The following is a 24,209-nucleotide window of genomic DNA, read 5'->3' as shown; positions in this document are numbered from 1 at the left end:
TTATGCTGCTGATTCTGATACCAATCATCTATAAGTGAGATGGTCGATACCAATACTGATCACATGTATCAACTGTAATGTTTTTCAATGTATTTATGGTACGTGGTATTGACTGTTTTATCAACACGATATTTAAAGTAGTTCCTTATTCTCTTATTACATACTAAACAATTGTTTGAGTACTAAAAGCTAATAGTATGTAATAACTAAACAAAAAACTACTATCTACTATTAATTTAAATATTTTGCTTTATGCCCTCAAAGTCCTCTTGTGTCTACATATTTTCCCCTGAGTTTGTAAACATTACCAAAAACAACAAAACATTTTTTTGGTGACCACTCTTTTTTTTTTTTGATGGCTGCTTAGACTTGGTTAACTAAAAAAAAAAATGTTGACCAAGCAAAAGCAGAAAAAAAACAAAATCAGATGATCCTTGGTGGTCGTTCTGCATAGCCATAACAACGGCCTCAACAAAAGCCATTCAAACTACAGCAATAATGAGTATTTCATGTGTTTATGAGGGACCTTGTGATCTGTGTGTGTTTCCATCTGCAACACAGAAAGAGAGAAGGGGGCTCCCAAACAGGGGGAGCGCTCAAGTGGAAGTGATGGAGGGGACAAGCAGTGATAAAATGTACAGAGAAGGAAGGGAGGGGAGGTGTGTGTGTGTGTGGGAGGGGGGGGGGGGGGGGGGGGGGGGTTGTAACTGGTCCAGACAAATACCCTCACATGCAAACAACAACGAGAAGACACAACAGTGCTGAACAATAACAACATGAGGGAAACGTAAAAACAAAACCGGATAAACTGAATCACAAGTGGCTACAAGAAAGACAAAAAAGTGGAATAAAACAACACTTACCCAAACTGTGAACGTTAACTATAACTTTTTATCGAAGAGAAAATATGGCCACCAGAGCAAAAGTTTTTCTCGTTTCAGGACATCTTTATTCCAGAGGTAGCAGCGCCAAGTATCCAGGAGAGCAAAGATACCAAAGTGAAGACTTCTCCAGAGTGCCTTCTCCCTCCAAACTAACCCCTCCCTGCGAGACCTGCCTAGTGGGCCATTGGCCCAACTGATGACGTCCGGCTCTCCGGAGCACAATGAGAGCGGCGGAGGGAATATTTCACCACCGCCGGAGATACATGTAGCCGTTAGCACTACCGGCTGCTTGAACAACAGAGAGCGAGAGAGAGAGAGCGCAAGAGCAAATGAGAGAGAGCGAGAGAGAGAAAAGAGGCCTCGCATTCCTGGCTGGCTTCAAAGACGGAGCAGAGCCCGGGCGCCATTCATTCCTAAGGTCTTGAGCCCGGCACATGGAGACTGGCCAAGGCAGAAGGGAGGAGGAAGGAGGGGAGTATGAGAGGGGGTTGAGTGGATGGGTGACCTCTGGAGGCCTCCACCTCCTCCCCGCCCCAAACATAACCCGCAAAAAACTCAATTCACAATTCACCAAAAAAATATCTCAAAGACTAATTGTTCCATTTTGTACACGCCCAATGACAAGTCATGACGAAAGTCATTAACTAATGACTATAACATTCAACAGGTTTGTTCTCCTCAGTGCCATCATCCATTAGAGAATGTGCTGTTTAATTACTGTTAAAAGTGCCGACCATCAAACCATCATACCGGGCCTGCTTCTTTAGCATTTTGTCGGCGACTATGTTTGGCAACATCCGCTCCAGAGTCAAAAGGGTGGAAAGACAACATACAGTAGTTTGCGAGTATCTTAAAGAAGCCATATGTAATAATTTCATGTCAAGCCATCATTAAATGGCCCTGATATGTCAAAAGGCATTAATAAATCATGTTCTTTTTGAATACCTTTATAACTGATAACGGTAGTTCAGATGGGATATGCTCATTTCAAAATTAGATTTACAGCCCCGATATATTGTTATTGTTTTCATTTCAATGCCCCACCCTCCACCGTTTGACCAATTAAAAAGTCTGTAACCGTGTCACATCCAGGTTGCCAGTTACGCACCACCTTCTTTGTCGAGTTACTGCTACTGGTAAAGTTCCTAAACATGTCAGACCTTAGTAAATCTCAAAGGCGTCGTTACGATTCTCAGCTTATTCATGACAAAGCCAAGAACAAAAGGAGGATTTGTATCGGGATGCCTTTGAAAGATGGAGACGATTGAATGCGCAGAAGATTTTTTCATCTGATGCCAAACTTGCTAATTTCCTCCTTGATATGTAAGTAAGTCATTTACGTTTTCTTATTACTTGTAATAAATGGAAATGGACATTTCGTATGTAAACTATACAGTCCAAAAATACATGATCTTGTCTAACAAAGCTAGTATGTTTGTGTAACGAATGCTTAGGCCTATGTGATATGTGATGTATTATATATTATTATTTATAATATATTTTGATGGTGGTCCGTGTGGTCAAACTAGACATTTTAGCAGGGTAATGCCAACAATCTGTCTTGACTCCCGATTAAAATATTGCTGCGTAACTTTACAAATACATTTGGCTAATCGACATCAGTAAAATGTGGCATAATTACTTAGTAAACCATCTTGCAAGAAGCATAAACAAAAGAAACCTACAGCGTAGAACTCGTCGATTGCCATTTGAAATTCCTTGGAGTAAGATTCGGATTCAGCAACCTCAGTCATGGAGAGTGGGAGGGGACTACAGAATTTTGACCGTGACTGCAGTACCATTTCTGGCCACCTTACTACATATGGCAACTTTAACTTACGAGTAATTTGCAGTAGGAGGTGTCTCTCAGCTTCTTGTCATGCTGTAAGTTGTGAGAATTTCCACCGTAGGTTGAAGTAATATTTGTAATAGGATTGTGAAGTTGGAGCAATAACAGGTTTATATATCACTACACTTTGTTGCTTCTGGTTTGTTACATGAGAAAAAAACAAGTTTTGGTTAGACAGTTGAGATCGACAAAATCCTGCCCTCCAACCATGAGGAGACGTGGAACCAGTCAGTCTGTGGCACGCTGCCAGATGCGCCCCAACAACAAACATTTATCGATAAAATTATTGAGAAGCTGCAGTCCTGACTTGACAAACTAGATGACTGAACGTTAGCTTTGGTTCACAGACAAACACATTGCTTGTTGTGTACGCCTTCTCGGACTTGACTTCCCCGGTCAGTCACTCAAAGACATCAGTGTTGCCAGATGTCCGGTGAGAAACAAGCAGCAGTTCTACGAAAGCAAGTCTCTAATAATACAGGGATTTGGCAACACTGGGTCAGCCCAAAGAAGACACTGCATGAGTCCCCTCCCCAAAGTACAGTAAACGATGCACAATATTAATACATATTATGTAGGCCTGGGCGATATGGCCTAAAAATAAAATATTTGCATTTTTTCATACTTTTTAAAGCAACCAATGGGTACAAATGACAGAGGTAATTCAAAACAAATTAAGCTTTTATTTGATCAAAACAGAGTAGTTTGAAATCACACTGCACACACTGCATTTTACTCTTAGCAAAATTCTAATTTGTATAATGTTGTTTTTAGACCAGATATAAATTGTACTTTTTATGCAATCATTTTCTTTTTTTTTTTGTCATAATAATAATAATGTGTGCCTACGGACTGTATCCCTGCAGACTGTATTGATCTATATTGATATATAATGTAGGAACCAGAAATATTAATAAAAGAAAGAAACAACCCTTTTGTGCGAATGAGTGTAAATGGGGGAGGGAGGTTTTTTGGGTTGGTGCACTAATTGTAAGTGTATCTTGTGTTTTTTATGTTGTTTAATAAAAAAATAATTTTATTTAAAACATTTTTTATTTTTTTTATTTTTTTATTTCTTGTGCGGCCCGGTACCAATCAATCCACGGACCGGTACCGGGGACCACTGCTTTAAACTACAGTAACATTACCACACACACACACACATACATACACACATACACGTACACACATACACACATACATATCTATCTATCTATATATATATATGCATACATATACATACATATATACATACATATATATATATATATATATATACATACATACATACACACACACACACATACATACATATATACATACATACATACATACATACATACACACACACACACACACACACACACACACACATAAACGTAAAACGTAAACAATAAAAAAAAAACGTCTGCAATATTTATTACTTTTTGTCGCATTATATCAGCCATATACATTTATTTATATATATATATATATATATATATATATATACATATATATATACATATATATATATACACATACACACATACATATATATATATATATATATATATATATATATATATATATAAATAAATGTATATGGCTGATATAATGCGACAAAAAGTAATAAATATTGCAGACGTTTTTTTTTTATTGTTTACACTCAGAGCAGCCTACTACTAAGAACTGGGAAATTCCAAATACTTTTTTGTCAATGGTGGCCATGTTTTCAACCAATCTTGCTCAAATGTTATTTTACAATACAAACTATTTTATTAACACTCCAAAATCCTGTGAGAAGTATGTATCCCTCTTCTGGCCACCTTGATTATGCACTAAAACCCAAACGCTTTTACATTTTTGTAATATTTCCAGGAGGTGCATTGTGTAACGTAAAACAACACCCATCATTTATATCTCGCGCATGTGATCCGTAATTGGGGATCAAGACATTAACATTGAACAATCTCATGACTGTGTTCTGACTAGCAACCAAGCCAAAGCAGCATCACATCATGGAAGAAGCTAGGCTAGAATTAGGCTTAAGAGCCGTAAGAATGTACAATGAGAATGCACAAAAATTATAACATGCACAGTCAGGGAATGTGTTTTGGAAGGACACATTTTCTTATTGAGGATTAGATTGACAAAGGCAGTGAAAGGAAAGAGAGACACAGGGACTAATGGAGAGAGAGGAATGAACAATGGATTAGATGGAGTGGGGGAGAAGGGTGAGGGGGTCAAAGTCTTTGCTTCATAACCGCCTTTATCGTGCAGCAGAATAACCCGAGGTGTGCAGAGACTGACATTGGACAAGAATACCGTGGATCAATGTCACCACTTCAGTCTTCCGCAGGACATGGCGGACAACATTCCTATTGTCCGCCTCCAAACAAAATGACAGGAAGCTGCTTTTGAAAAGGTGGACGTGGATGGTTGAGGGTGCAAATGCATCAAGAGGCAGGACACAATGGGTCCAGTTCCATGCAGTGTTAAGTCCTCATGGAAGTGAGAAAAGCTGTGGCCTCATGTTGCCGGGCAGTGCTCACGCTGCTGTCTAAAATCTGACCAAGACAAGCTGTCACACGCTAATAAGCTCGACATTCCTGCCTGCACAACGTGACAATATCGAACATTCACCAACCTCCACGGAAGCGCAATCTTACTTGACACATTCAAACCTTCTGTAACCTGACTGGTCAACTATTAACCAGGATCTACAGTACAGTACATCATGCCTGTCAGGATTACCCAGACCTGATCCAATAAACGCCGAAGGACTTCTGAGCAGACAATTACTTTTGCATTACGGACCTCACGGGGGTGGTATTGCAATATGATCTTGTCATGCCGACTTTAACTGGATACTGTAGGAATTCCTCTCAGACTAGAATAGAATAGTAGAGCGCTGCAGGGAATATACTTTTGCTTTTTATTGAATACTGGCATGGGTTCGTGCGTGTTGAGCCTGAAAAAATACACCATACAAAAATTCCCTAATGCAGAGGTTGTTTTTTTTTAGTTTACAGTGTGTAAGGTAATTATATAAAAAAAACATAACAACGGACTCAATGTTTATATTTTTAGGTGATTTTTTTTCATTGCAAATTTTGGAAAGTTTCATATTCAGATAAAGTTTGAAAGTACTTTGAGACCCTTTTCAACCGTTTGTGTTTTCTGCTCCAAATTGCAGTACCCAAAAGAGAGTCTATTTCTGGCCTATTGTAAACCGTCCCTTAATTTGGTTTAGGACTTAAGTGTATACTCTAATAAATACTGTAGTCACTTCATGCATATGAATAAATTGTGTTATTATGGTATAATGTGGAGTAAGAACTCGGGCTGGCTGTTGATTCTTATTTTCAATACTCAGTCCGCCGACCGGAGGGAATAGCTTCCACAGAGGCGGCTATACACCGAATAATCCTTCGTTGCGGCAATAAACTACATTTCTTATATGTATTACGATCACTGGAGGACGAGGCTTGACATGTTACACACAGAGAAAGAGCAAGCAAGAGCAAACAAGCTTATTACTTAAATAGGTGCTAAACTACCTCGGAACAACACAAGAAATAAGTGCTTGGTAAACTTTCAGAAGAATTGTAGATTCAGGAAATGAACAAGTAGATCAACAAGAGTTATGGAGAGGACTGTTGGGCAGCTATGTTGTTGTTGAGGTGCACTGCCAGGCATATACCTAAGGGTAACACGGATTTATCTATAAATCAGTCGTATTAATACCAAGGGGTAGTATCCCTATGATACTCGAGTGATTTGATCAATAATTCTATTTTGCCAACATCTTTTTTTTTGTCGTTTTTATTATTGTTTAAGAAAATATGTCCCTGGACACAGGAAGACTTTAAAGCGGAACTGCACTTTTTGGGGGGAATTTTGCCTATTGTTCACAATCAGTATTAAAGACATAACGACGGATGAATTTTTTGTTTTTTTAATACATTCTAAATACTAAATAAACGTAAATAAAACTCCGCTTACAGCGGAGCCAATGGAGCTCCACTATTCCACCCATAAAATCCAATAAATAACCATTCAAAAAGCGCCAAAAATACTCCATTTATATTTCGTGACTTGATCATTAACCAAATATTGGTGATATTGTTATTATAATCGCTAACTCAGACAAACTATTTATAGCGGCAACATGATCACTACTGTGTGTGCCTATGTTTACATCATCGAGTGGTCTGCTGCTTCCTCACTTCCCTGCTCCCTGTACGTTTATTGTAGATCATAAGTCATGACTCTCACCTGGAAAGTAAATGGCTGAGGATATAATCCAACAGGTTGGGACACTTTGACAGCCATTTAGGACCTAGAACTGGCGAGAACGACACGGAAAGCGCACGTCATGTATACAAAAACCCTAATGGACGTGTTGGGAAGTTTTTTTTAAGGGCTCTATCGGCAGAATTTAACAGCTTCCATAGGCTCCATTGTAAGCGGGCTTTTGATTGAATTTATTTAATATTTAGAATGCATTAAAAAAATCCTTCAGTCGTCATGTCTCTCATAATGATTGTGAATGATAGGCAAAATTCCCAAAAAAGTGCAGTTCCCCTTTAAGGACAAAGGTCTAAGGATTTATATGGTTGGTAGTTTAAACAGTAGTTTTTTGTTTTGTTTAGTTTTTGTTTAGTACCATAGACTTTGTTTTGATCAAACAATTATATGTATTAAAATAAACAAGAAATTAGTTTAAATATTGTGTTAATATTGCTACAAAGTCAATAGGTCCCACCATAAATAAATTTAAAAAATTACAGTTAATACATGTGATCGGTATCACCCGATTTCACTTGCAGATGATCGGACTTGTCAGCATAAAACCCTGATCAGAACATCCCCATCTTTAACAAATAAACAACAGGATATGTGTGTATGTTTTTTTTATTAGGTTCCCAAAAATGATTAGAAAATGTACTCCTATGGAAAGAGACTTCATAACATTTACATTTATATACTGCTTGAAAATAGCCCTTCTAGAAATTACTAATACATTTTTGACTCTGCCTAAACCTTAACAATTCCAACAAATTATCTGGTTTAGTGCAAACGGCCATTCATTTAGATCAGTACTAGATTGTATACCCTCATAGACACATTAAAATTCAAGAAATAACTTTACAAAATCTGCAGCTTTATTTGGATCTGCACCAAACATGGATACATTATTCCTTAGCCTACAATATGCTGCACCTTCCATAAGGAAAACAGGAGAAGTATCAATCCAAATCATTGGCTAACCATCACACAGCAATAAAACCATAGTGTCCTAGTCAAAGGTCATTATGCAAGAGCAGCGTACCTGTAACAAAACCCACGAAGACGTATTGTGTGATTCTCTACAGCGGCAACACCCTAGCAAGTGCACGTCTATTTTTGTAGGAGCCACAAGCTTTTGTTGTGATGCAAAAGACACACCCGACCTGAAGACTGGCCTGTTTTACTAGGTCAAAATAATTATGGCAACTTAAAGCAATTTCTGGAGCGCACATAAGCTGTTTCACAACAAGATCATGTGTGGTACAAATAACAAGGGAGCTTGAGAACAAAAAGGCCAAGCAGGATGACGCAGAACGACACTAACACAAAAAAGAAGCAATGGCGCAGCAGGAGGCTGAGGACAAAAACAGCAGGACTAAAAAAACAACCGTAACTGACCCACATCCTGCTCAAAAGGTGGGAAAAGTCTTCAAAAATGGTAAAAGGGGAGAAAAACAACCTCCATTGTTCTTGATTTGCTACTTCAGTCCCTAAAGACACATTGTCAACAGTCTTATCTCACTGTCAACACTTTTAAAATGTGATAATTATGCAAACTACTAGAGCTGTGAATCTTTGGGCATCGCACAATTCAATCCGATTCGATTCATAATATATTCTCGATTTAAAACGATTCTCGATCCAAAATCTATACTTTGTGATAACCGGTACTAATATTAACTACATTCCTCCATAAAATAGTCAAACAACTGTGATACATTTCTATACTACTTAAAAGAAAACTGGTTTTGTTTAGTAAAATTCTACCCAAACATTTATTAAAGTCAAATACAAATAAAGCAACAAGAGAAGTATCCAACACGTCTCTGTTCTAAAGTAAATCTGTACAGCAGATATGGGCATCTACATGCATCGACTGCATAAATAATGGGTAAGAGGACTAATTAACTGTGTGTCTGGTGTACTTCCAGAGCATAAGCTGGTTTCGACATAATCAACAGCACCTCTGCTGTTTACAGCCAAGTAGTTCACTCAATTTTGCTTCAATACAAAACAGACGCAAAAAAATTATGCCAGTCCCTGTCCGCAAGCTAGTCATTTGACAAGCATGTACATTGCGAGGCCTTGTGTACATAGAATAAAATAAAGCACATTTAAAGGGAAACTGCATGTTTTTGGAATTATGCCTATCATTCGCAATCATTATGAGAGACAAGAACACAGCTTTTTTTTTTTAAAGGATTCTAAAGATAAAAATAACACTTGCAGGATGCGGCTAATGAGAGTCACCTATGTCGCCTTCAAATCCCTCTAAAACAACTTTAAAACCCTCCAACGTTTTATATACACAATGCAAGTATATATACGACATAGTAACGGCTGTCTATCTGTGTTGGCCCTGCGATGAGGTAGCGACTTGTCCAGGGTGTACCCCGCCTTCTGCTCGAATGCAGCTGGGATAGGCTCCAGCTACCCCCGCGACTCCAAAAGGGACAAAGGTGGATGGATGGATGGATGGATGGACTTCTTTGCTGGGGGCATTTATTTCAGTGCCCATAGCAACGCACGCCCTACTTCAACAAACGTGTGTTCCTACTTCTGGAAACAAATGTGTGTGTGCTTTAGTTATGGCAGATTTGATAAAAGACGACCAAGACGATTATTCTTAGACAAATGAGGATTCACAACCATTATCTTTTTGAACCTGAATATACAGAGGATGGCATACTGCTTTATAGAAGGTGAAACATTAGAGCAAATGGGGGCCAAGACAGTCAGAATTAGCATGACTTGGCGGTGTAAATGTGGAGCTTGCCAAACTATACCGACAGAAATGGAGTGCTTCTGCTGCTGTACTGAGTGGCACACAATGTTATTATCAATGGAAAAGCTTCTTATGTCTTGCAAGGAGGACGCTGCTCTAAGAATTACAATGAAAGGTGAATTGTATTGCGCTAACAAACCCTGCAGTGGTAAATACTTTTTACCACCTACCCAAAATCAACGTACCCGGCCAGCTGGACCAAACAGACAACTGTCCATCGCGTTAGTCTCTATAATATCGACCATGCTACATGCAGCACATCTTGCTTGGTATTACTAATACATACGCTGTCGAGGTGACTGTGTACAAACAAAACATGAAATGCGGGCTACAGATACTATAATATGTTTGTTTGCGTTTTTCAGTCAGTACGTATTGGTGTCCTATCGCTTTGTGTTGAACATTACAATTGTTGCGTTTGGACCAGTTGTTCCTCCCAGGGAATTCAAGTTGCTGGCCACTCCCAAGCTCTTTCATGACACTTAAAGCTGAGTAGAAGAACCACCAGAGACAGAATATGTATTTTGTAATTTATTTCCAAAGCTTTGGAAATAGAATGAGACCAGTCCAGCATAGAACATTCAATCGCGCAGCTAAGATGGTCTGATCTAAAATATGGAAACCTTCTCTTCTATAAAGTGTCTCTCACTCCCCCCCTCGTTGTCTCTCTTTCCAGCCCAAACACATGCCTATTGTCCTCCTCAGCTGGGCACAGGAACAGATAAGGAAAAGGAGTATCTGTCCTCCTTACATTCCAAAGTCAAGGTTAGCACACAGTACTTGCAGACAACCAAAAGACCACAATTGGAAGAACACTAGCTGTTTTGTAATATGACTACGAAAATAAAGAAGTAACACTTAAATACGGATATATGTAAATATCTGCCTCCGACACAATCCTAAAAGCCATTCAGTTGCTGATGCAGGAGCTAGCTTTCCTCTTGCTAATGCCGTAGCAGTGTGAGACTGTGAGCGCCTACGCTAGAAAGAGTTCCTCAGTGTTCGCTCTTAAAATAACAATGTCGCTACAATTTAGTTATTATGCAGGTCATGGAACATAAATTAAGTATTGTTGGCAGTTTTTGGATGCATTTTAAGAGTGATTTAGAGGCAGACTAGATTGCTCCCATGAGCAGAAACACTAGCCACCTAGAACCAGCTGATTATTACAAATTAGAATGCAAAAAAACAAACGTGTTCTTGTCTCTCATAAGGATTTTGAACAATAGGCAAAATTCCCCAAAAAGTGTAGTTGCCCTTTAACTGCGTAAAACGTCCTTACTTGATGATCTGTTTGTACGACGTGTTCAGGAGCTGCCAGTTACGTAAGTGTTTTGCTGAACTCAGAGCCTCATCATTATTTCCCACTTGGACCAACAGCAGGGACATAGTCAATAGGAACAATAGCTGCATGCAAATATCACTTATGTAACCTGATCTGTGGAACAATATCAGCGGTCTTCTATTGCCCTGAGCACACAGCAGCAGGTGAGTGCACCTGATAAGGAGGCGGACAGCAAGATGGTTCCTGTTGGACCACAGAATAACTGTCTCAACTTGTGGGGGTACGTTCAATATACGATTTAAGAGAATACGTGAAAACTTCCTTTTTTATAAAGCTATAACTGCGGCTTGTCCTGACTCAGACACCTGAACAGATTGAGATATCAATAATTCCCAAGATGCACCTCTTCTCTATGTTCACATTATGATGTTTTTGCATACTATCCCGACAGTACATTTAGAGTACTTGTTAAAACTATGATTGAATCCACCTTAGCATTACATATTATATACACAGTGGAATAGTCTGAAGCCAAATGACCCGGAAGTGGTACAATTTTGCATTTAACCAAAAATTTTGAGGGAAAACACACTTTTAAGAGTTTGCATCATCTTCATGCACTGATATTTTGTTAATTTGACAGCAGTTAGCTCCTTTTACGCTTATGTGACATGTAGGATTGTTAAAAATGTAACAGTAGTAGTAATAATTTGACAGCACTAATTATTATTATTATATATTATGACTACATTACATTACTTTGTTCTCAAAATAATGCTGACAATAATATAGTTTATTGGCAATCATTTGTGGGACAATATACCCAGCAAAATTTGTTCTGAACCTAAGCCTATTCAAAATGAATAGTTAGCTTATTTTATACTTGTACACATATTTTTCTATTTCAATTATTTTCCATTGTTCAAGTTCCACAGTGTGAGGACAAATACTATCGGTGCAATCTAAAGCAGTAGAAAGTGAATAAACTGTATATGAATCTTTCATAAGTGTATGTGGCCTATAAAACAACAACAAAAAGCAGGCAGATTTTTCTCGCTGACATTACATTATAAGGCTCTATTATGTCAAAAGGGCAGACTGATTGCTTCAGTACCAATTACGCAACGCAATAAAATACGCAACGCCTCATTGTGCCCAAACAAGTGCCAAGATAACTAGATGCCAAGGGAGATTTTTACGATGACGACACCTTATCGGCCTGATTTGTAGATTGGAGTGGGTTGAAAGGTTTAGCAGTATCAATTGTTAAGGTACTTTCTTATTAAATTACACTGTGTCTTAAGTTGGCACACAAATACAAAGGCTTCCAACAAAAGGATGTGGAAATCAGAGGTTAATACTAGGAAAGTGATGATCAATCAGCCAGTATCAGACAATTTTCATGAAAAAGTATGTGATTGCCATTGCCAATTAATGCCTTTTAATAACCGATCCCCTCTGGCTAATATTGTGTTTATTTTGAGTCACCCGGTTGACTAGCTAGCAGCTAAATGTTTCTCTCCATACACGGTGTGGAGAGACTCACCTAAGGTAATAATAATAAGCTCCATTACAACAAATAAACTGCATTTCTTAGTGTCTTAAGTATCATTATCAAGTATCAGGATGGTGCTAAAAATGTTACACTGAAAGCAAGCAGGAGCAGTGTGGAAACAACACCAAGAAATACTTCCATCGTCAAGTTTAAGAAGTGTTGATGGAACTGCGTTACAGCAGTAATTTACAAGTAGATTAAAAAGAGTCTAGAGAGAGGATAATATGACAGCTTTCAACTGTTGATGTGTCAACATTGTCGCACACAGAAGTGTAGAGCAAGTAATGAGGGTGGATCGATCCATAAATTTGTGGTGTCGACATCAAATATTATATCAGTAGCATCTGATCGATACTAGAGTGATTAGGTCAATATTTTTATTTTCTTAAAATCCTTTTGTTTTTGTTCATGTTTACAAATTTAGGGAATTATTCCTTGGACACAGGAAGACTTTGAAGGGAAAAAGGATCTAAAAGAGTAATAGATAGTGGTTTTTAATTTTGCTTTGTTTTGCATGTAATAACAAATAATAAGGAACCAGTTTAAATATTTGGTTGATATTGTTAATCTGTCAATGGCACTCACCATAAATACATAGAAACATTTAGAGTTATTACATGTGATCTGTATTGGCATTGGCAGCATAAATTCCCGATCAGAACATCCTAGCTAATACTTTGAAAAGTAAGGAGTCATTCGCACGGTGAAATGGTGCAAGAGCAGCATTTGGTGAAGTCATGTCTTCAGCAGAACAAAAGAGCTATAAAAGATCAAAAAGGATGAGGAAGTAGGTCACCGCCTGGTTGAAATGTCTTCATGAGAATACAGACATGTCTCTAATCCTGCCTTTTAGACGCTTTAAGAAGCATAAAAGTGCAGTCCAGATTCACATTACACTGCCCTGTGGAGGGGTGGGGGGTGTGAGCTAGCTTATTTGAATTGCAAAAGAAACGCCGACATGACCCAAGTCAACAACAGATTCGCACTGAGGCCTGTTACAGGTTTACTCTTTTAATTTGTATCCACAATGTTGGATTTGACCTACTTTCTTCGAATCCTTAAAATCAATATTCAGCCTACTCTGTACATCCCAGCAGTTTGAGCTGACTGACACAGTCTAACCTGAACAAATCAATATAAAACATGTAAATGTTCACAACTGGTATACTCTATAAATAAAAGTGGAGTCGTGATAATGTAGAAACATTAAGTTTAGCTGCCAACGTTAGCTATCATTGAACGTTTATTCTATATTGTAACAACAACATGACTGCAAATTGTTAGTTGCTTCTCTTGGACTGCTTTTGTGTACGTGTGGACAAGACAGTGTGAGTGAACAAACTACAAAATCCTCGGACTGACAAGAAATCTTTATCCAATATGATAAGCAATTGTGAAAAATATAGACATTTCAAAAATATATATGTTCTGTTAAACCACGAATGGTAATATAATCTAGCCAGTGGTGCTCTTGTCATATCATTCGGTTTAAAAAATGTATCATAATAAGCAGAGGTGGGTAGTAAAGCGCTACATTTACTCCGTTACATCTACTTGAGTAACTTTTGGGATAAATTGTACTTCTAAGAGTAGTTTTAATGCAACATACTTTTACTTTTACTTGAGTATATTTATAGAGAAGAAACGCTACTTTTACTACGCCACTTTTATCTACATTCAGCTCGCTACTCGCTACTAATTTTTATCGATCTGTTAATGCACGCTTTGTTTGTTTTGGTCTGTCATAGTGCCTGCGTTTCAACAAATACAGTCACTGGTGACGTTCACTCCGTTCCACCAATCAGATGCAGTCACTGGTGACGTTGGACCAATCAAACAGAGCCAGGCGGTCACATGACCTGACTTAAACAAGTTGAAAAACTTATTCGGGTGTTACCATTTAGTGGTCAATTGTACGGAATATATACTGTACTGTGCAATCTACTAATAAAAGTATCAATCAAAAGTGTGAAGGAAAAAAGACTCTTTTTTATTTCAATCGTACATCCTGTCAAAAGCCTAAAGACTGACTGCACAGTTCCTGTCTTCACAATAAAAGTGCCGCTCCATCGCGCCTGCGCTTTCAAAACAAGAGTCTCCGAAAGCCAGCGCAAACAAGCTAGCAAGCTACGGAGTTTGCCGCCAATGTATTTCTTGTAAAGTTTATAAAAACGAATATGGAAGCTGGACAAATAAGGTGCCAAAAACCAACCACTTTCATGTGGTATTAGACAGAAAGGAGGAACTTTTTTTCACCTCCATTTGAAAACGTGGACGCTATCAGCACTACGGTCTGATTACAATCAATGCAAGTCATCAGAATCAGGTAATACACCAACTTATATTCTTGTCTTCATGAAAGAAAGGAATCTATATGTGTTAAACATGCATGTATATTCATTAAAACACCTTTAACATGTAAACAAAAACGGCAAAATAAATAAATATAAATTATATACTGTATATATATATATGTGTGTGTGTATATATATGTATATACGTATGTATATATATATATATATATATATATATATATATATATATATATATATATATATATATGATATGTGTGTGTATGTTACTCATCAGTTACTCAGTACTTGAGTAGTTTTTTCACAACATACTTTTTACTTTTACTCAAGTAAATATTTGGGTGACTACTCCTTACTTTTACTTGAGTAATAAATCTCTAAAGTAACAGTACTCTTACTTGAGTACAATTTCTGGCTACTCTACCCACCTCTGATAATAAGTTGCAAACTTTAATTATAAGATATATTGTTAAATATAACACTAACAACTTTTTGCTTTATCAACGACAACACAAAGCTAAAATGTCAATGTTTTCTTCAAATAGCTTAGCACTGTGGTTCTCAAACTTTTTCACCAAGTACCACTTCAGAAAACTCTTGGTTCTCTCCGGATACTCCGGTTTCCTCCTACCTCCAAAGACATGCACCTGGGGATAGGTTGATTGGCAACACTTAATTGGCCCTAGTGTGTGAATGTGAGTGTGAATGCTTGTCTGTCTATCTGTGTTGGCCCTGCAACGAGGTGGCGACTTGTCCACGGTGTACCCCGCTTTCTGCCCGAGTGCAGCTGGGATAGGCTCCAATCCCCGCGACCACAAAAGGTACAAGCGGTAGAGAGGATGGATGGATTCTTTGGCGTACCACGAGATGAAGCCCGTGTACGAGTGGTATCCGGACCACAGTTAGCATATATGAAGTGGATACTTCACCACAACATCCGGTTTTGGTGAGCAAACTCTTCTTTCGACGGCTGAATTTTCAATCGTGCACAAAAATTAGGCTATATGTAATATATAAATATATATTATGATTCCGAAGAAATAGCGCTGTGGCGTATTTGCTTACTTGTGAGCTAAAAAATAAAGTTAATGTTGATTTACGCCGATGTCCGTGCCTCCTTTTACCCAACAGCCATAAAACGATTAAAACCTTCTCAAATATATATATATATATATATATATACATATATATATATATATATATATCCATTCATACATTATATTCCTTTTATTTATTTTCAGGTAAAAAAAAAAAAGATTTTTTAAGGTTTAGCGACTTATTTTGTAGTAGTAGTTGTAGTAGCTACTCCCTTGTTCATTTACGGAATCCCGTCAACTTCCTTTGTTTTCACTTTATCGAACTGCGCATGCAAGTGTTGTCACGGCCACATTGGGGCCACATTGAGGCCTGTGCACATTTACACTGGAGTCTGATAAAGATTGCGTTTTAGTTGTAGTTTAAACGGTCAGCTAGGAAAAATCTGATTTTGAAAAAAATCTGATTTGGGCCGCTTTGGCCTGCAGTGTAAACGTAGTCCTTAAATGTTAATTGGCTCTCTAACTTTGCACGAGTAAATGCGCTGCAAGACTGCTTGTATCAGAGAGTTTCTATTCTACATGCAAGTTCTTGTAATTTGATAGTTGTTTTTTTGCTGGTATCAGACCGATAACAAAATCGGACCGGGACACCCCTAATTATAATGGCTGATCATAGAAGTGATTATTTCTATTATTTCCTTAGGGCAGGGGTCGGCAACCCGCGGCTCTAGAATTTAGCGCCGCCCTAGTGGCTCTCTGGAGCTTTTTCAAAAATGTATGAAAAATGGAAAAAGATGAGGGGGAAAAAATAAATTTTTTGTTTTAATATGGTTTCTGTAGGAGGACAAACATGACAAAAACCTCCCTAATTGTTATAAAGCACACTGTTTATATTAAACATGCTTCACTGATTCGAGTATTTGGCGAGCGCCGTTTTGTCCTACTAATTTTGGCGGTCCTTGAACTCACCGTAGTTTGTTTACATGTATAACTTTCTCCGACTTTCTAGGACGTGTTTTATGCCACTTCTTTTTCTGTCTCATTTTGTCCACCAAACTTTTAAGGTTGTGCATGAATGCACAAAGGTGAGTTTTGTTGATGTTATTGACTTGTGTGGAGTGCTAATCAGACATATTTGGTCACTGCATGACTGCAAGCTAATCGATGCTAACATGCTATTTAAGCTAGCTATATGTACATATTTCGGGATGTAATGGCTTTTTGCCGATATCCGATATTCCGATATTGTCCAACTCTTTAATCACCGATACCGATATCAACCGATACCGATATATACAGTCGTGGAATTAACACATTATTATGCCTAATTTGGACAACCAGGTATGGTGAAGATAAGGTCATTTAAAAAAAATAAAATAAAATAAAAACATTTTCTTGAACAAAAAAAGAAAGTAAAACAATATAAAAACAGTTACATAGAAACTAGTAATTAATGAAAAGGAGTAAAATTAACTGTTAAAGGTTAGTACTATTAGTGGACCAGCAGCACGCACAATCATGTGTGCTTACGGACTGTATCCCTTGCAGACTGTATTGATATACCGGTATATTGATATATAATGTAGGAACCAGAATATTAATAACAGAAAGAAACAACCCTTTTGTGTGAATGAGTGTAAATGGGGGAGGGAGTTTTTTTGGGTTGGTGCACTAATTGTAAGTGTATCTTGTGTTTTTTATGTTGATTTAATAAAAAAAACAAGAAAACAAAACGATACCGATAATAAAAAAAACGATACCGATAATTTTCTACATTACATTTTAAAGCATTTATCGGCCGATATTATCGGACATCTCTATACATATTGCATCATTATGCCTCATTTGTAGCTATATTTGAGGTAATTTAGTTTCCTTTAAGTCCTCTGAATTCAATTTATATCTCATGACACACTATATGTATGTAATATGGCTTTTAATTTTTTGCGGCTCCAGACAGATTTATTTTTGTATTTTTGGTCCAATATGGCTCCTTCAACATTTTGGGTTGCCGACCCTTGCCTTAGGGGAAATAGTATCTAAAAAAAAAAAAGTAACGCATACAAACACTTACTTGCTGCCATACGACACCAACGTATCACAGTGACAGTCCTACTGCTCGGAACACAAGTGTAGGTGTGGTGCTGTCAGATAACGCTACAGACAGACACACACACACACATAACCATACACACTGGAGGGTAATGGGGATGCCGGATTGTGTTTTTTTGGGGCGGTGTTTGAGTGATAACCTGTGGCTTCCATTTGTCTTGATCATGTCTATCTGATGCATAGGGACAGGAGAGGGGTCTCCATTGGACAATAGAGGGAGGGTCTGACAATAAGTCACAGTCTCGAAGTGACAGGTTGTAGCATAATAAACACAGTTTGGGTGTATATCACATACCAAGCAGACTAGACAGACAGGACTTGGAAGGAAAAACCCACCAAAAGTCACCTAAATCATTGTACTCAAAACGGATTTACGTCAACTTACAGCCCCGTTATCACATGACTGAACCATGCTGACATAAATCTCACTAAATGTAAACATTCTTTGCGATAAGCCCCTAACTTTGTAGAATTTGATCATCATTTCTGGGAAAAATAGACCTCTTGAGTTGCACAAAAATGTGGAATTTGAACCGTTGTCATACCAGCATCTCCTGTAAAAGGGATTGTAGAGAAGGTGAACAGAATACATACAGAAAGTAAAGTGAGCGGTGTTGCATTTAAAGCAGTGAGATGCTAGCATCAACTTCTTATCCATCACTTGTTATTAGGGACGGCGTGGCGCAGTTGGGAGAGTGGCTGTGCCAGCAACCTGAGGGTTCCTGGTTCAATCCCCACCTTCTACAAACCTCGTCACGTCCGTTGTGTCCTTGAGCAAGACACTTCACCCTTGCTCCTGATGGGTCCTGGTTAGCGCCTTGCATGGCAGCTCCCGCCATCAGTGTGTGAATGGGTGAATGTGGAAATAGTGTCAAAGCGCTTTGAGTTCCTTAAAAAAAGGTAAAAAAGCGCTATACAAGTATAACCCATTAAAATCAAAGAAAAAAAGGCGTTTTAGATTTATAGTCTTTAGCTTCTTTTTACACTTGTTACACACTTGTGTGTGACAAGTGTAAACGCCTTTGTTTTTAGAATTGTAAATAGAAATTAAGTGACTTATTGTATTTTAAATGTTAATAGTAACATTGGTGAAATTACTTTCATTGATTGTTACTTAAAACATTGCTGTAAGGTTAATAAAGACGTTGATGTCAACTCTAAAACTGATCAATATTTCCTATGATTACAGTGTATTAGGCAACTTTAAGTATATGAAATTAAAGCAGTCTATATGTCCCATAAAATGTGCAATACTAGCAAATATTAGCGAAGACAACATTTTTAATAGGGATATCACTTTTTTTCATCAGATTACCAGTAACATTTTATAATTTGGAATAATCATGATTAATCACAGGCTAGTACTCACTTGCATATTCAAAATTTGCTTAAGAAAAGACCGCAATATTTGTACAAAAATGCAATTTTATTGCCAGAATGACATCCAAGAACGTTTTTAATTGTTTTTACTTGAATGCATGTCATTTAAATGCCCAAAACTTGGTAACAGTTTTATCTAAAGTTCTTTCCGGCTGTATTTTGGAGTGAAATTTGCTAGTGGGCACACCTGTCGGCGTCTCCTCACTAATTTTTGTACTGACGTATGCGTTGATCTGATCACTGACCGAATAGCGATTAAGGTAAAAGAGCTTGTAGGGTCAAAATAAATTGCTTGATTAATCTAAGTGGGGTCATGATTAATGCGATAATCTTTTTTGTGATTAATCACATGAGTCAATGCGTTCATTTTGACAGCCCTGATGTTTAATTAGTTAGATGGAGAGCAGGTTTTTCCACATCTGTACTGTTTTAGGTTATTGGTTTCCTTCTTTGCTTCCTGGAAGTTTATTTTAGATCATAAATCATACCTCTCACCTGGAAAGTAGAAGGATGACAACGTATTCCAAAGAGGTGGTACACTTTGACAGCCATTTAAGACCCAAAACTGGCGAGGACGACACGAAAAGACGCTTGGTCCCCCCCCCCCACACCACGTTTGTTCGCGAGGATTATGCGACATTCTTCACCTAAACAGGACTATAACAAAATTCTATCAGTCGGCATCCTAATGACAGCAGACGTTGCACAGTAAGTGACGTTTTATTATGTTTGTTGGCTTTCATAAAATCTGCAGTGAGTAATAATCAGTGACGAAGAAAAAAAAAGCAAACGTTGTGATGCGTTTTTGAAAATAATGCGCCGGGTATGTTTAAAATGATCAAAATACGTAAATATTAAATGTTATTATAAGTGTGCCCGTCACCACATTACATAAATACTTACATCATGTATATAAAACCCTAATGGAGGCATTTTAGGGGATTTATGGGCAGAATTGAACGGCTCGCAGAGGCTTCATTGTAAGCGGACTTTTGACTGCATTTATTTAATAGTTAGAATGCAAAAGAAAACACATCCATCATCATGTCTCTCATAATGATTGTGAACAATAGGCAAAATTATTTTAACATCACTTTTAGGCCTATTGGGCTTAATGGCAGTCGCCTTGGCGTCAGATAATGGGGATCCATTCAATAAACAATAAACAAACAATGGCGCATCCTTTTTTTAATCTAAGTAGGATTTTAAGCAAAAGATAAACCGTTATAATTACTGATGACGTTTTTGTTATTCTATTAGTTGTATGGAATTTTAGACCTTACCCTCTTTGTGATGATAAAACATAGCATTTCTGTGGGAACGCCGCATTTCCAGACAGTTTTAGACCTTAACTAAACAAGAAGTAGAGCATGTCCAATCACTTATTAATCCCCATGTTTATCATTAAAACTCTCTCTTGCTTCCTGATACTGTCAACTATACCTCACACACCTTAACGTGCTTATCGGTGGAAACAAGTCCCTAAAGTGATGTCATACAAAAGCAGAGACCTTTTACAACCTTTCCAAGGACGATGGTTCCCAAGGAGCAGGGTGGTGACATAATCAGGTTTGCAAGACGGAACATTTACAGCTGTCATGTTTGATGGACTTTTGCTCACTTGGCTCAAGTTTTCAGCCAACATCTGATTAAATTGGACTGTTAATATGCTTCAGCAAAATCGGTAAGAAAACCGCTGCATCATACTGAAATGGCTCCTAACGTGTCGTCCTTTCCCAAGTAATGAGTCACCTGCTCCATCAGGTACTTCCTTGACAAAAAGGTATTTAGTGACAAAGCTGCTAAAAATAGTGCAAAAAGACAAATATTTAAAACACTGACAGCACAATTGATAGATCAGCTGTTTGTTTAAGGACCTAGTTCATAAAACACAAGGACTCTCTATGTGGGGCACACTGCTGTTTTTACAGACCTACCGCAAAAGAAACAGTCAAAGATCCTTTATACAAACCCCGTTTCCATATGAGTCGGGAAATTGTGTTAGATGTAAATATAAACGGAATACAATGATTTGCAAATCATTTTCTACCCATATTCAGTTGAATATACTACAAAGACAACATATTTGATGTTCAAACTGATAAACTTTTTTTTTTTTGAAAATAATCATTAACTTTAGAATTTGATGCCAGCAACACGTGACAAAGAAGTTAGGAAAGGTGGCAATAAATACTGATAAAGTTGAGGAATGCTCATCAAACACTTATTTGTAACATCCCACAGGTGTGCAGGCTAATTGGGAACAGGTGGGTGCCATGATTGGGTATAAATACAGCTTCCCAAAAAATGCTCAGTCTTTCACAAGAAAGGATGGGGCGAGGTACACCCCTTTGTCCACAACTGCGTGAGCAAATAGTCAAACAGTTTAAGAACAACGTTTCTCAAAGTGCAATTGCAAGAAATGTAGGGATTTCAACATCTACGGTCCATAATATCATCAAAAGATTCAGAGAATCTGGAGAAATCACTCCACGTAAGTGGCATGGCCGGAAACCAACATTGAATGACCGTGACCTTCGATCCCTCAGACGGCACTGTATCAAAAAACAACATCAATCTCTAAAGGATATCACCACATGGGCTCAGGAACACTTCAGAAAACCACTGTCACTAAATACAGTTTGTCGCTACATCTGTAAGTGCAAGTTAAAGCTCTACTATGCAAAGCGAAAGCCATTTATCAACAACATCCAGAAATGCCGCCCGCTTCTCTGGGCCCGAGATCATCTAAGATGGACTCATTTCAAATTGTTTTTGGAAATATTCGACATCGTGTCATCCGGACCAAAGTGGAAGCGAACCATCCAGACTGTTATCGACGCAAAGTTCAAAAGCCAGCATCTGTGATGGTATGGGGGTACATTAGTGCCCAAGGCATGGGTAACTTACACATCTGTGAAGGCACCATTAATGCTGAAAGGTACATACAGGTTTTGGAGCAACATATGCTGCCATCTAAGCGCCGTCTTTTTCATGGACTTTGACTTCCGTTTTGTACTCGGTCAACGCAAGTCAAAGATGGTCTTTGTGACAGGTGCACTATAATGGGGACCTATTGCCGCGGCCCGGTGGTTGGGGACCACTGATATATAGGACCTGCTGATGACACAATTGGGAAAAATGTCACAAATGGGGCAAATTCCAAACGGCTCGTTTGGAGGAAGTATGAAGAAAGGCAAGATTGTTTTATAAATAATAATAATAATAATAATAATAATGGATTAGATTTTATATCGCGCTTTTCTATTATTAGATTTAAAAAAATATATAAATATATATTTTTTTTTTTTATTAAATCAACATAAAAAACACAATATATACATTATATATCAATATAGATCAATACAGTCTGCAGGGATACAGTCCGTAAGCACACATGACTGTATTTCTTTATTACAAAAAAAAAATACCACAACCCTCCACCCCGTTGACCGGTCCGCAGCTACAAAAAGTTTGGGGACCACTGCTATATATGGTAGCAATACACCTGAAGTGCTTCGCGCGAGTCCGCCATTGTGGTCCGACGGTGTAGTCAATAAGCTCCTTCTTTTTCTCTATCGTCTTCTTGTGGGGCAGACTGGCTCGTACATGCGCATGCATCCTCCGCTGTTGCCAATTCAAATACAAAGTAGCGTATAGTTTGAACTCATATCGGGGTGTAGACTTGCTAATTCAGGACTATAAGCCGCTACATTTCTCCTACATTTTGAACCCTGTGGCTTATAAGACGGAGCGACTAATTTATGCATTTTTCTTCGCTGGCGGCCATAATATAAATAATTGTATTTAAAAAAAAAACAGGCAAAAACAATAAGAGGATGTTTTATTGTTTGTGCTATGTCGCCATCTTTTGAACGAGTTTGCTCACTGCAGGTGCCGCAGTGTCCTTCCATTTGTCGGCAGTGTTTTTTTCCCCCCAAATAGAGTGCTGTTCATTCTTTTAGCTGTCTGTAGCGTTTCTACTTCTATGGATTTTTCATTCATCACTCCAAGCAACGTTAGTAAGCTTTACAGTATAACTTCAACTGTTTATACGTACTAAACCGTCCCATGTGTGATGTCTGTAGGAGTGTTTTCATGCACATTTGTACATGCTATCGTAATGTAATGATGCTAGCGTTGTAAGCATTAGCTAATATGCTAACACATTTACGAATGTCTGTGTTAGTATTATTAACTTACAAAATAATTATTTTTGTATTGTTTCAGTTTCCCAAATTCCTCAGTAAACTTACCAAGATGTCACCGTGGAGTCTCTTCAGCCGATTAGAAAGCTAGCTTCTGCAGCTAGTGGGTTCATGATGAAGACTTCCGTTTTGTTTGATCAGCTGTTTTACTGCCGTGTTACAGACACTCTGTTTGGGAACAATTAAAGGTATGTAAATAAACATTTACAGGATTTTACTGTGTGAATAACTCATTTTGCAACGTATATATCTGCGGCTTATAGTCCAGTGCGGCTAATACTGTAAATAGAACAAATAATGTTTTTCTTCTAAAAATTTTGTGGGTGCGGTTTACATCCCGGTACGCTCTATAGTCCGGAAAATACAGTATATGCGATGCATCCTCAATTTGAAAGCTCCCGTGCTCAGATCGCATTTATCCAAACAGAACATCATCAAAAAGCAATAAGCGTCAGAATTATTCACCAAACTAGACGGTTACAAAATAAATGGTTGATGACGGAACAGAAAACAGGTGAAAATAAAAA

The 24,209-nt window shown here is 37.9% G+C and overlaps 1 protein-coding gene across 4 annotated transcripts in view; it reads right to left on the bottom strand.

The window, feature by feature from the left end:
• shroom1 (shroom family member 1) overlaps nucleotides 1-24,209 on the bottom strand; it is a 46,256-nt gene that overhangs the window by 14,821 nt on the left and 7,226 nt on the right. Inside the window, exon 2 of one of the 4 annotated variants that reach the window (XM_061962542.1) lies at nucleotides 23,731-23,850. The exons of 1 other annotated variant lie outside the window; for it this stretch is intronic. The gene's annotated coding sequence lies outside the window, so the exon portion shown is untranslated. Of the gene's footprint in view, nucleotides 1-863; nucleotides 1,011-23,730; nucleotides 23,851-24,209 lie in introns of those variants that run through there. 2 more of the 4 variants (XM_061962540.1, XM_061962541.1) reach the window with 2 other exon arrangements.

This window comes from Nerophis lumbriciformis, linkage group LG09, assembly GCF_033978685.3.
Source record: "Nerophis lumbriciformis linkage group LG09, RoL_Nlum_v2.1, whole genome shotgun sequence".
NCBI classification, from domain to species: domain Eukaryota; kingdom Metazoa; phylum Chordata; class Actinopteri; order Syngnathiformes; family Syngnathidae; genus Nerophis; species Nerophis lumbriciformis.
The sequence above is the reverse complement of the archived record's forward strand: the minus strand, read 5'-3'. Positions and strand labels throughout refer to the sequence as shown.